At 40.4% G+C, this 12,606-nt stretch overlaps 1 pseudogene; it reads left to right on the top strand.

Annotated features, from left to right (window-relative positions):
• Positions 1 to 606: 606 nt before the first annotated feature.
• Positions 607 to 1,337, top strand: LOC143663549 (dnaJ homolog subfamily C member 8 pseudogene; annotated as a pseudogene).
• Positions 1,338 to 12,606: the final 11,269 nt, after the last annotated feature.

Raw genomic sequence — 12,606 nt, 5'->3', positions numbered from 1 at the left:
ATGACTAAAGTCTTAGTAAACTAGAAATAGAAGGGAACTTCTTTAATATGATAAAGAGTATCTACAAGAAACATACAAGCATCAAACTTAATGGTGTAATATTCAGAGCTTTTCCTTTGAGCTCACAAAATGTACAAAATTCCTGTAATTGCCATTTCCATTTAACATTATTCTGGAGATTCTAACCAGTGCATTAAAAATTTCCACCAGTTTGTGTGTGTGTGTGCAATTAAGCTGATTCCAGAATTTGTATGGAAATGCAAAGTCCCAAGAATAGCCAGGATCATCTTTAAAAAAAAAAAAAGAACAAGAAAAAGAAAGAACAAAGTTGGAGGGATTATGCTAACAAATTTTAAGATTGATTATAAAATTATAGTAATAAAGTCAGTAATTGATGCAGAAAAGAAGTACAGACCAATGAAACAGAACACAGAGCCCAGAAACAGTCCCAGGCACATATTGATTTATGAAGATTGTAACACAGGACAGTGGATTCAGAGAAGTCTTTTCCATACATGATGCTGAGACCTTAGATACACATATAGAAAAAGGTGAACGTTGATCCCCTACCTCACACCATAACACAAATGAATTCCGGGAGGGGAAATGGCGGCTTCAGGAAAGGGCGGGACTTGGGGCGGTGGAGGCGGCACAGAAGTGTTTGTGACATTTTACAGTGAAATGAAACAAATAGAGGAGGGAGATTTGGTTCTGATGTTCAAAAACAAGATTGAAAGATTGACCCGTCCTGTTTCCTCCCACTTCAATTTGAATCCATTTGAGGTTCTTTAAATACATCCTGAAATGACATAAGGAAATAAAAAAGGACTGGGCAGTTATCCATATTGGTGCATCCTGACAATAATCAAGAAGATGCTGACAGAGCACAAGACTTTTGAAGCTGTGGACAGAGCTTACAAGTTGCTACTGGATCAGGAATAAAAGAAGAGAGTCCTGGATATAATTCAGGCAGAAAAAGAATACATGGAACACACTGTGAAAAGCGGAAACTGCAATTAAAGAAGGAAGTGGAAGATGATCCTGAACTGTTCAAACAGGCAGTATACAAACAGGCCGTGAAAACTCTCTGCCGAACTGGAAATTAAAAGGAAGGAGAGAGAAGCCAAAGAGATGCATGAAAGGAAGTGACAAAGAGAAGAGATTGAAGTTCAAGAAAAAGTCAAACGAGAACAGGAGTAGCAAGAAAACTTTGAGGAAAGTCAAGATGGTCGTGTGGACAGCTGGCGAAACTTCCAAGCAAAAACAAAGGGGAAGAGAGAGAAGAAAACCGGACCTTCCTGAGACCACCAAACGGCAAAATGGAGCCGTGTGAGTGACCTGAGTTCACAGGCTAAGAACCCTCACCTGACTGCCTCCCCTCCCCACCCCCGGGGAAGGATTCTTTTTTTCCTCCCACCTCCACCCCCCATGGAGTAGCATTTGCTTTTTAGTCCATTTTGTTTTCAATACAGTTTAATATCGATCAGAGAAATTCTTTTGTACATTGAAATGAGAGGCTCAGTTTAAAAAAGACTTTCCCCCAGCCCCTACCCCCAGAGCAACCAGGATTGGAAGGTGCCAGTACTGTGCTGCCTTCTCTTCCCACAGCCTGTAACTTAATGTTTTGCACTTCACTGAATTCTAACGGTAAGAAATTTCATGTATTCTTTGTGGAAATCATCTAATTAAATATGTTGCTTAAAATGGTTAAAAAAAATTGGGGTGTGCTGCAGATTCTAAATGTGAAATGCAAAATAATAAAATTCCTATAACATAGGAGAATATCTCCAAGGTCGTGGTGTAGAGGAAGACTTAAACGGGAGCCAAAAGGCACTAATCATAAAGGGAAAGATTGATAACGCTGATGAGATTAAAATTAAGAGTTTCAGTTTAAGAGAGTGGAAGGGCTCGCTACAGAGTACGGGAAGTTAGTCAAGACATGATAAAAAGGGCTGGCCCCGCGCGGCCCCAGCGGCCGTCTACTCGGGTGGACACGGCGGGCCAAGGCGAGCGCGGCGGCCCCGTCGTGGGAAGGTGAAGCCGGCTCGTTGGAACGCCCTCTGTTGGACGTCGCTCCGAGGCGGGTTCCGGGGCCCACGGCCAGCGGTGGCGGCGGGTGCGTCCCAGTCTGGCGGACGACGCGCTGACCGTGAGCCCAGCCCCAGGCGAGTCGGGTCCTAAACCCCGCGCAGCGCAACTGGGCTCCGGAGCAGGGTAAGGCGCCCCGCAGTTGCCTGAGGCGTTGCTGCTCTAGCCGCACTGCGTGACCGCGGGCAAGGCTGCAGGCGACTGGCTGGCGGTCAGCATCAAAGGGGGCCGGCAGAACTGGACGCCCATTCTCATTTCCAAGATCTTCAAGGGCTGGAGCTGACCAGATGGAGGCCCAACTAGTGGGAGTGCCATCCTGTCCATGAAGGAGGGAGACCTGTCCTTTGCCACCCATGGTAAGGCGGTGCAGGCCCTCAAGAAGACAGCATGCCCGAGGCAAATACATATATTTCAAGAATCACAGTGAGACATCACTAAATGTGCCAGTTTGAATCTATTGTGTACCCCAGAAAAGCCATGCCCTTTAATCCTCATGGATGGTATCTTTTTTTTTTTTTCTACATGGGCAGGCACCAGGAATCCAACCCGGGTCCTCTGGCATGGCAGGCGAGCATTCTTGCCTGCTGAGCCACCGTGGCCCACCCGGGTGGTATCTTTTTTATTGTTTCCAAGGAGATGTGACCCATCTGATTGTGAGTGGTAACTTTTGATTAGATGGTTTCCATGGAGATGTGTCTCCACCCATTCAAGGTGGGATTGCTTACTGGAGCCCTTTAAGAGGGAACCATTTTGGAAAAAGCTAGAGAGCCCATGCAGCCAGAGACTTTTGGAGATGAAGAAGGAAAATGACCCCCAGGAGCTTCATGAAACAAGAAGCCTGGAAAGAAAGCTAGCAGGTGGCCATTTACCCCATGTGCCTTTCCAGATGAGAGAGAGAGAGAGACCCTGAACATCGTTGGCCTTCTTGAACCAAGGTATCTTTACCTGGATGCCTTAGATTGGACGTTTCTATAGCCTTGCTATAACTTGGACATTTTCACAGCCTTAGAACTTCAAACTTGCAACTTAATAAATTCCAGTTTTTAAAAGCCATTCTGTTTCTGGCATATTGCATTCTGGCAGCTTTCAAACTACAACACTAAATACCTACCAGCATGACTAAAATGAAAAAAAGAAAAAGATGCTCCAATGTCAGCAAGAATGTGGAGCAATGGGAGTCCATACACTGCAGGTGGGAGGGTACGCTAGCACAACTACTTTGGCAAATGGTGTTATCTGTTAAGGTTGCTAGATAGACATACCTACTACTCAGCAATTCCATCCCTAAGAATACATGAAATAGAAATGAATGTATTTGGGCGTTAAGAAACATGCACAAGAGTGTTCACAGAAGCATTATTTAAAATAGCTCCAAACTGGAAACAATCCAAATGTCCACCAGCAGAAAAATGGATAATAAATTGTGGTATATCCATACAATAGAATACTATACAGCAATGGAAATTATCAAGTTGTGGTTATCTGCAACCACATAGAGGAATCTCACAACTTAATATTGAATGCAAGAAACCTGATAAAAGAATACATATTGTATAATTCTGTTTGTAAAGAAGATATTTGAACAATCCAATTAAGCTTGATGAAAATTGTATATATATATATATATATATATATAAATACAATCTGAGGGATTTCTGAAATCATAAGTTATTCTTAAAATACATTTTGCACAATTTTTATTCATTATTATGAGGATCTAAAATTGTTTAATAAATAAGAAATGTAGTAGTATTTTGCAGATAGATATAGCTTATGGCATATATTCAAACACTGGAAAATGCCAGTAAACATTCGGTAGTATTAAATAATGTAACATTTGAATCTCTTAGCAAAGTTAACAGCACTACACAGAAGCATATGTTGAAATTGCCAATTTAAGGTCTTTAAAAATACCATTCAAAGGATTTGCATAAAGAATACTATACATATAAGCATATTAATATATAAACCTACTAATATTTATTTTATTGGTAAAAATGACTCACGATGAGCAGCAGACAGCATCATGAATGCACATTTAAAACATGACAACTGCTACAAGCAAGGCTGCCCGACTACATCATGACTCTTTCTCTCCCACGTGCTCCTCCCCAGTTCCAGGAATTGTTGTCTGTTAACTTTTGATTCTGTCAGTGTTTTCTCCTCTTGCTTTCAAACTGATCTCAGTGAATTCCTTCTAACCAGTAATGTCTGTATGTTGCTTGTTAAGCTTTGATTCTTGCAAGAGAATTATAGTACTTTTCCCCATTTTCCTGATTTCTCAACTGAATTTTCTAAGGATCTTGAAGATCATAAATTTTCTGGGAAATGCCAGAAGAAATTCTTGCACAGAAATACTACCTATGAGAGGCAGGTACTGTGATGGAATTAGACCTGTTAGTGTTTTATTGAGGGAAATAAAACACTGCGACTATGAAAGATAATGAGGAAGAAGCAAGAGTAGGAAGAGAGAGCCTGAGGTGGTGATGCATTTCTGACACAAATGAAGAAGAGAGGGAAGGAAAAGTCAGATTTAAATGCAGTGTTAAAAATATTTTCACCAAGCCAGTGGGAGTCTTTGAGCCAAAGTTGCCTGTTAGAGGAGTCCCACACCTCTCCAAAGTGGACCTGCATTAATTACTGTGGAAACCGGTTTGGCAGTTCTGCAGAAAATTAAGAATAGAACTAACATATGGTAGAGGCCTGGCAATCTCACTTCTGGGTACATACCCAAAAGAATTGAAAGCAGTGGTTGGAATAGATATTTGTACATTGATATTCATAGCGGTATATTCACAATTGCCGAAAGATGGAAGCAAATCAAGTGTCCATCAAAAGTTGAATGAATAAAATTAATGTAGTATAGAAATACAATGGAATAAATACGCAGCCATGGAAAGGAACAAAGCTCTGATACATGCAACAACATTGTGTCTTTGAAGACATCATGTTGGCAAAAATAAACCAGACACAAAAGGACAAATATTATATGATCTCACAGATATGAAATAGAGTAAGGAAATTCATAGAATCAGAAACTAGAATACAGGTTATCAGAGGCCAGAATAGGTATAGAGTTTCTGTTTGGAGTGATAGAAAGTTTTGGTAATGTAAAGTAGTGATGGTAATACAATATTGTGAATGTAATGAATACCACTGAATTATATATCTGAATGTGGTTAAACAGGGAAATTTTAGGTGGTATATATATGTTGCTAGAACAAAAATTAAAAACAACAACAACAATGATAGGGCTGAATAATATAAGACAGTGAACACTAATGCAAACTGTGGACTATAGCTAATGGTATATGATAATAATATTCTCTCATCAATTGTAACAGTTACCACACTAATGCAAAATATTAAAAATGGGGGTGGGTAATTGGGTACTCTGCACCTTGTGCATGGTCTTTCTGTAAATCTAAAACTTCTCTAATAAAAAAAAGTGAATCTGCATTATTATCCCCACCATATTCAGCCATTGGAAGCACAAAGGGTGACCTTGAACATGGAGTTGGATCCAGGGGGAAAGGAGTTGGGGAGCATCGTCAATGATGCTGTCAGCTGCAGGAGATCCAAGGGGCTATTTTCATGGTCGCTTTCACACAAGGAAACTTTCTGGGGATGAGTGTGGGTGTGGAGGTGGAAATATTCTATACATTGATCTGGGTGGCAGTTATGGGAAGGTATGCAAATTCATTGGGTTGTACAACACTCATAAATGTTCGTTATACCTGAATTTAAAAATAAAAGGGAGCATGAATCCATCATGCAGGCAAGGGAGGATGAATCCATCAGCAGATAAATGTGCTATATACAATAACTTCCATCACAAATCCAACCAGCAAACCCTCCAATTGGATATCTAATAAACTTCTCAAATTTAATTTGTGGAAAACAGAATCCCTGAATTCTACTTCTCGGTGTCCCCAATCTGTTTCTCATACTATTTTCCTTATCTCAGTTAAAGACAACTTTGTCCTTTAGTTACTCAGGCCAGAAACTTTGGCATCATCAGGACTTCCACTTTTCTGTCATGCCCCACATCCACTCTGTCAGAAAATCCTTCAAATAATATTCATAATCTAGTTACCTTTACCCCCTCCATTGTTGCCTGTCCATCTTGCCTAGATTATTGTAACAATCTTTCTAACTATTCTCCCAGCATCTGCCCCCTCCCTTCTCACATCTGTTGTCAACACATTGGCCAAACTAATAATATAAAAGCATAAATTATATCTTGTCTTTCATCTGTTCTTACTCTCCCTTGATTCGCCACTTCACTCAGAATCAGAGTGCTAGGCCTACCATAGCCTAGAAGTCTCTACCTGTTCTATCCTCCCACAACCTCTCAGACCTCATCGACCATCCTCCCCTCATCCAGGTGTGTTTTTCTTTTGACTTCCTTGGTGTTCCTCGAAAAAGCCAAGCATACATCTGTCTCTGTACCTTTGTACTTGTTCTTTGTTGGCATACTCTTCCTCTGTTTGGCTTACATCCTAACTGCAAATTTTCACATTATGATAATATTCAAACATACAGAAAAGTGGAAAGAATGGCACAATAAGCACCTACCCATATATTCCACACCTAGATTCAACAGTTATTAATATTTTGCCACAGTTTTATGCACATAAGAGCTCTGCCCTCCAGCTTAATCTATATTCTTATCTACTTTTCTTCTTTCTTTTTCTTTCCTTCTCTCTGTCTCTTTCCATCCATCCATCTACATATACACATTTCTCCCTCCATCATTTGAAAGTATGTTGAAGACATAATGATGCTTCATTGCTAAATACCCCAACATGTACCTCCTAAAGTTAATATGCTCCTATGTAATCATAGTACCATTATCACATCTATGAACATTAACACTATTTCCATAATATCATCCCAAATTTTTCCACTTTCAACCTTCATCAGTTATCCCCAAAATGACTTTTTCCTTTTTTAAAAACCAGATCCAATTTAGGTTTATGCATTGCATTTGGTTATTATGTCTTTTATTTAGAATAGGGCCACTAGCTTGTTTTCCTCATGATGCTGACTTTTTGAAAAGCTCAAGCCAATTGTTTGTTACAAAGTTTTTCATTCTATGTTTTTTGTTGTTGTTGTTTTTACATGGGCAGGCACTGGGAAACCAACCTGGGTCTCCAGCATGGCAAGCGAGAACTCTACCTGCTGAGGCACCATTGCCTGCCCTCAATCTATGTTTTGAGTCTATCTATTTGTGTCCTCCATCCCCATATTTTCTAAAAACTGGAAGTCTGTCTAGAGGTTTGATTAGATTTAGGCTAAATATTTTTTGCAAGAATATCTCATAGATCATGTTGGGTACATCGTATCACAATCGGGAGGCAAAAAACACCCAGAGGAGGGGGGCTTATATACTTACTGGCAAAAATCTGAGGAATTCGTATGAAAATACTGAGGACGCTCAATGAAGAAGGGAAAGATGTAATTTAAGATCTGTGCACCTACCACAGATTTTGGATTTAATGTCCTGGATCCAGCAGCTGGGCATTTTTTTTCACCACATAGTTGTGTATTCACCATCATGATCATTTTTAGAACATTTACATCACTCCAGTAAAAGAAATAAAAAGAAAAAAGTTATACATCCCATACCCCTTACTCCTCCCTCTCATTGACTACTAGTATTTCAATCTACCCAATTTTTACCCATTATCTTCCCCAATTATTTGTCTATTTATTTTTCCTTATTTTTTTAAACTCATCTTGGGCATGTTTTTAATAGATAAAGCTGAATCTAACATTGGTCCACCCTAAAGGATGAGATGATGGGAATTCCTTTGTGGAACGAAGAGAAAAAAATCCAAGGGGAGAAATTCTGGAATGAAATTATCATTTATCTCATCCCTTTTCCTAGTCTGTCCCTAGCAAGACCCAGAAGACATTCGTCTTATTAAAGACATGAGACATAATTTGTTACAGAAATACTAGAATCATTAAAACATGATTTAGTAGTTGTTCTCAATAGGTCAAGAATGCTAGTGAAGTGTATTGCCTATTTCCATTGGAGATATTTCTAATAGTAGCCTTTAGCAGTGGCCATTTCTACCTACCAGTCCACCTGCAATTTATGATGATCAGAATGGATAACAAGACCTTTGAGGGGGTGAGTTGAAGATACAGTCCGAGATCAATGTTGTCTCACTGAAGTCCTACTTGATCTGTATCAAGTAATGTTGCTGACATTAGTGTTACCAAATTTCTCTAAGTTTGGAAACAGAGGCCATCAATATAGAAATGTAACCTTATATCCTATTGTTAGACCTGAGTCAGTTCACGGATCGAGAACTTGTTGAATAATAGGGAGGCCACGTATCCTTGAAGAAGGAGCTAATAAAAGCCCTACAAGTGCATAATGTATATCTTATTCCTGGCCTTCCCCAAAGGGATTCATTACTATTGTATCTGGGTAATTGTACTCTGGGGAAACTACACGAACATTTGGACAACAATTTGACACGGATGTTAGCTCTCACTAATTCCTGGGTACTCAGGATGTTGTTGTCCACTTGTCAGGTGGACATTTATGGGAATCAGGTAATGATGGTGTTTTGACCTAAGCCCCTGTTCTATTTTGCTAGCTGCTGGAATGCAATATACCAGAAATGGAATGGCTTTTAAAAAAGGGAATTTAATAAATTGCAAGTTAACAGTTTTTAGGCCATGGAAATATCCCAATTAAGGCAAGTCTATAGAAATGTCTAATCTAAGGCATCCAGGGAAAGATACCTTGGTTTAAGAGGGCCGATGAAGTTCAGGATTTCTTTCTCAGCTGGAAGGGCACATGGCGAACATGGTAATGTCTTCCAGTTTCCTCTCCAGGCTTCTTGCTTCATGAAGCTTCTGGGATGCATTTTCCTTCTTCATCTCCAAAAGTCATTGGCTGGTGGGCTCTCTGCTTCGTGGTTCTGCAGCGTTCTGAAACTTTCTCCAAAATACTTCTTTTTATAGGATTCCAGTAAACTAATCAAGACCCATGTAGAATGAGTGGAGACACATCTCCGTCTAATCAAGTTTAATACTCACAATTGATTGAGTCACATCTTCATGGAGATAACCTAATTAAGTTTCCAACCTATAGTGCTGAATAGTGGTTAGAAGAAACCGTTGCTCCCACAGGATTGATTAGGATTAAAATGCAGCTTTTCTGGGGTACATAAATCTTTTCAAACCAGCACAGCCCCCCTCACTCTAGGCCCAGGGGAAACCTTAAACATTTCCTAAATTAGTTCCATAAGTTCCTGAGTGTCTAGTTGCAAAAGACGTCCCTAGCAACTGATAAAATCCCCACATTGACTTATTGACCTGTGAAGTAAGGGCTAAGAAAAAAATGGAGAAGAAGTTCCTAGAGCTCTTTCCTGCCCAAATAAATAAATCAACAGCAGCACTGTAGCATTACTGTTAAATACTTAGATGCAGCAGTGGTGATTCTGATCATATTTCTTTTAACTTGCCAGTCTGTCTGGTGCAGAAATGCGTGTATTTGGGAGAATAACAGTGGATGATCATGAACTTAATCAGACGGTGGTGCCCATTGCAGTTGCTGTTCCAAAGTCATTTCTTTATTGAATCAAATCAGGATAGTGCCTGGCACCTGATATACAACTATTCACATGACAATTTAGGAGGAGGGACTATTCTATATTTCCTAAAGATGACTGCATCAATATATATCCCATACCAAGTGCTCATCTTATAATGTGTCATTGATGTTTTTCCTTCAAAAGGTGGGGTCTATTTTCTCTTCCCTTGAATATGGGTAGACCTTTGTAACTGCCTTGGCCAAAATAACACAGCAGAAATGAAACCATGTGACTTTTCAGGCTAGGTTACAAAAAGGTAACATGGCTTTCTCATGGCTCGCTTTCTCTATTAGGAGTCTTGCCCTTGGAGCCCAGCCACTATGAAGCCCAGGTAACAGGGAGAGGTCATATATGTGTGTGACAACAGCCCTAGTGGGGTCCACATGTGAGCTGGTCTGAAACTGTTTCATACCCCAGAAAAGCCATGTTCTTTTAATCCAGTCTTGGAGGAGAAGAGAATCCAATCTCGGAGGGGAAGACCTATTGTTGGGTGGGACCTTTTGATTAGATTGTTTCCATGGAGATGTGACCCTGCCCATTTAAGGTGGGTCTTAATCTGAGTACAGGAGTCCTTTAAGAGGGAGACATTTTGGAGAAAGCACAGACACTTGGAGACAGAAAACACCCCCAGAGATGCTAAGCTAAGAAATGAAATCCAGAGTTTGCCCCAGAGAAGCTAAAAGAGGACCCACAGAAACTGAGAGAAAAAAATGCCCTTGAGATGCTAAGAGAAAACCCACAGGATACAGAGAGAAAGCCACTGGAACCAGAAGCTGAAAGCAATGAACCTGGAGCAAGGACCAGCAGACTCCAGCCACATGCCATCCCAGCTGAGGAGGTGGCCCAGATGCTGGTGGCCTTTCTTCAGAGTCCAGGTATCATCTTGTTGATGCCTTAATTCAGACATTTTCATGGACTTAGAACTGTAAATCTGTAGCCTAATAAATCCCCTTTGTAAAAGCCAATCCAGTTCTGGTACTTTGCATTCCAGCAGCTTAAGCAAACCGAAACAACATAGTAATGAATAAACCCTCAGATGATTGTCTCTCTGCATTGAGTCTTCCAGGTATCCTCAGACAACTTGAAACAAAGAGAAACACTATGCTCTGTCTGAATCGCTGACTCATGGAAATTGTAAGAAATAATAAATGATTGTTGATTAAGCAGGAAGTAACAGACAATCTTTGAATATATTGGGTCCTGCCACATCAATGAATTATTTGAGGCATGTTAGGATAATACTTGTAGTGTGAGGCACAAGTTGCTGAAATTTTTACCCCTTCTATGAATAAAGAAGAGCAATAGTTGGGACTTTGGATTTGTGAAGTATGTATTTTGTCTGGCTGTGTGTTGGTTCAGTTGATATTTTGGTTGACCTGAAAAGCTATCTCCATTGCCTGTAGCTCAGAATGGCAAAAGTCTTTTCTCTTTCAGGATGGACAGCTCTATCCTCAGCCCTTATGATTAAATAGCTCAGTAGCAAATTAGGATACTATATAGCATCTTCTTACAAGTCCTGACAGAAGAATCACAAAGGAGGCAACCATGGTTTTCAAAATAATGCCCTGTTTGGCAAATAACTATTTCCCCCATGGGCCTCGGTAGGAATTGAACCTCTGATTATGAGAGCCCAGTTTCCAGGGAACAAGAGTTGCTCATCATGAGTTGGATGGTGGTCTGGCTGGGTCATATACTTGGGGAACCCCCAAAGTCAGTAGCCCTAGGTCTTTCCTGTTAGGTCGATTGGATTGGCTGGAGGAGTTTCTTCATATTTGCTGACCAGAGAATAGAGACCTGGGTGAGAGCGTTCTGGGAGGGCAGTTAGGAGTCCCACGTTCAGTGTGTAAACTTTCATTAATCCTTGTCCTTTTAAACCCTTTTTCCCCCCACCCATGCTGTTTTCAGCATGTACCCTGCCCCAACTGTGCCTGGTGTCCCTCAGTCCAGAGACGTCTCTATTTTATCCTCTCCTGAGACTACAGAGGTAAAAGGACCATTACCTGACTGGATAGGGTTGTGTAGGGATGCTGGGAATCTAACTGCTTCTTCAACAAATTTGCAACTTATATTTTACTTTTAGCCTTGTTTTCATTCCCTATTTACAGAGGTACCCCAGGCAACCAATTTCTGTGCCTTTTGCGATTCTGTGATGTAAGTGGGGTCACTTCTTGGCTTTCTCCATTGCTCACTTAGGATCCAGCCCTTTCAAAACTCATAAATCCACCACCATTCGTTCATGTGCTTTCCAGTTTCCAAAATTGTATTGTCTCTCCTCTTCCATTCAATTTTTCCCTGTGGCTTTAAATCCATTTTTAATATATTTTTGAAAGTGGAATTATATGAGGGAGTGGAACTAAATTCTCACATTCGATCTGCTCCCTTTAACTAGAATTAGAACCCCAAGACTGAGACTAGGAAGGAACAAGTGCCAGGGGATGAGACCCTTCCTTTGTGAAGTGGTGTTCCCAGGGAAGGGAATTGTAGACTGAGAACTCGAAGAAAAGGGCACCTGTGAGACGAAGGTTGTGACTACAGTTCTTCAAAGTCCCACATTACCGAACACTTTCCCTTAAAGACAGTTCAAGTCAGCTACAACTTTAATTCTGAAATTTCCCTAATCCTTCCATAAAATTAGCATAAAACTGTTCTGTTTGGGCTATTAATTTTGGAGAACTTAAGAGAAGCTACATGAAGATAGCTTTGTTCTGTCCTATGGTCTTCCAGGATGGAGAAGATACTTTAGCATTGAGTACCCACCTCAGTGAAACCAGTAGCTGCAAGAGACTCAAGACCCATTAGGATTGTTCCAGAGAGGACATGAGAAGACAGAATAATTTTGTTTATCCTCATGTATTAGTGAAGGTTGATTGTTTGAAGAGAAATACTGACTCCAGTGAAA

Source organism: Tamandua tetradactyla, chromosome 2 (assembly GCF_023851605.1).
Source record: "Tamandua tetradactyla isolate mTamTet1 chromosome 2, mTamTet1.pri, whole genome shotgun sequence".
Taxonomy (NCBI): Eukaryota; Metazoa; Chordata; class Mammalia; order Pilosa; family Myrmecophagidae; genus Tamandua; species Tamandua tetradactyla.
Note: the sequence above shows the minus strand (reverse complement) of the source record. Positions and strands in the feature narration are given on the sequence as shown.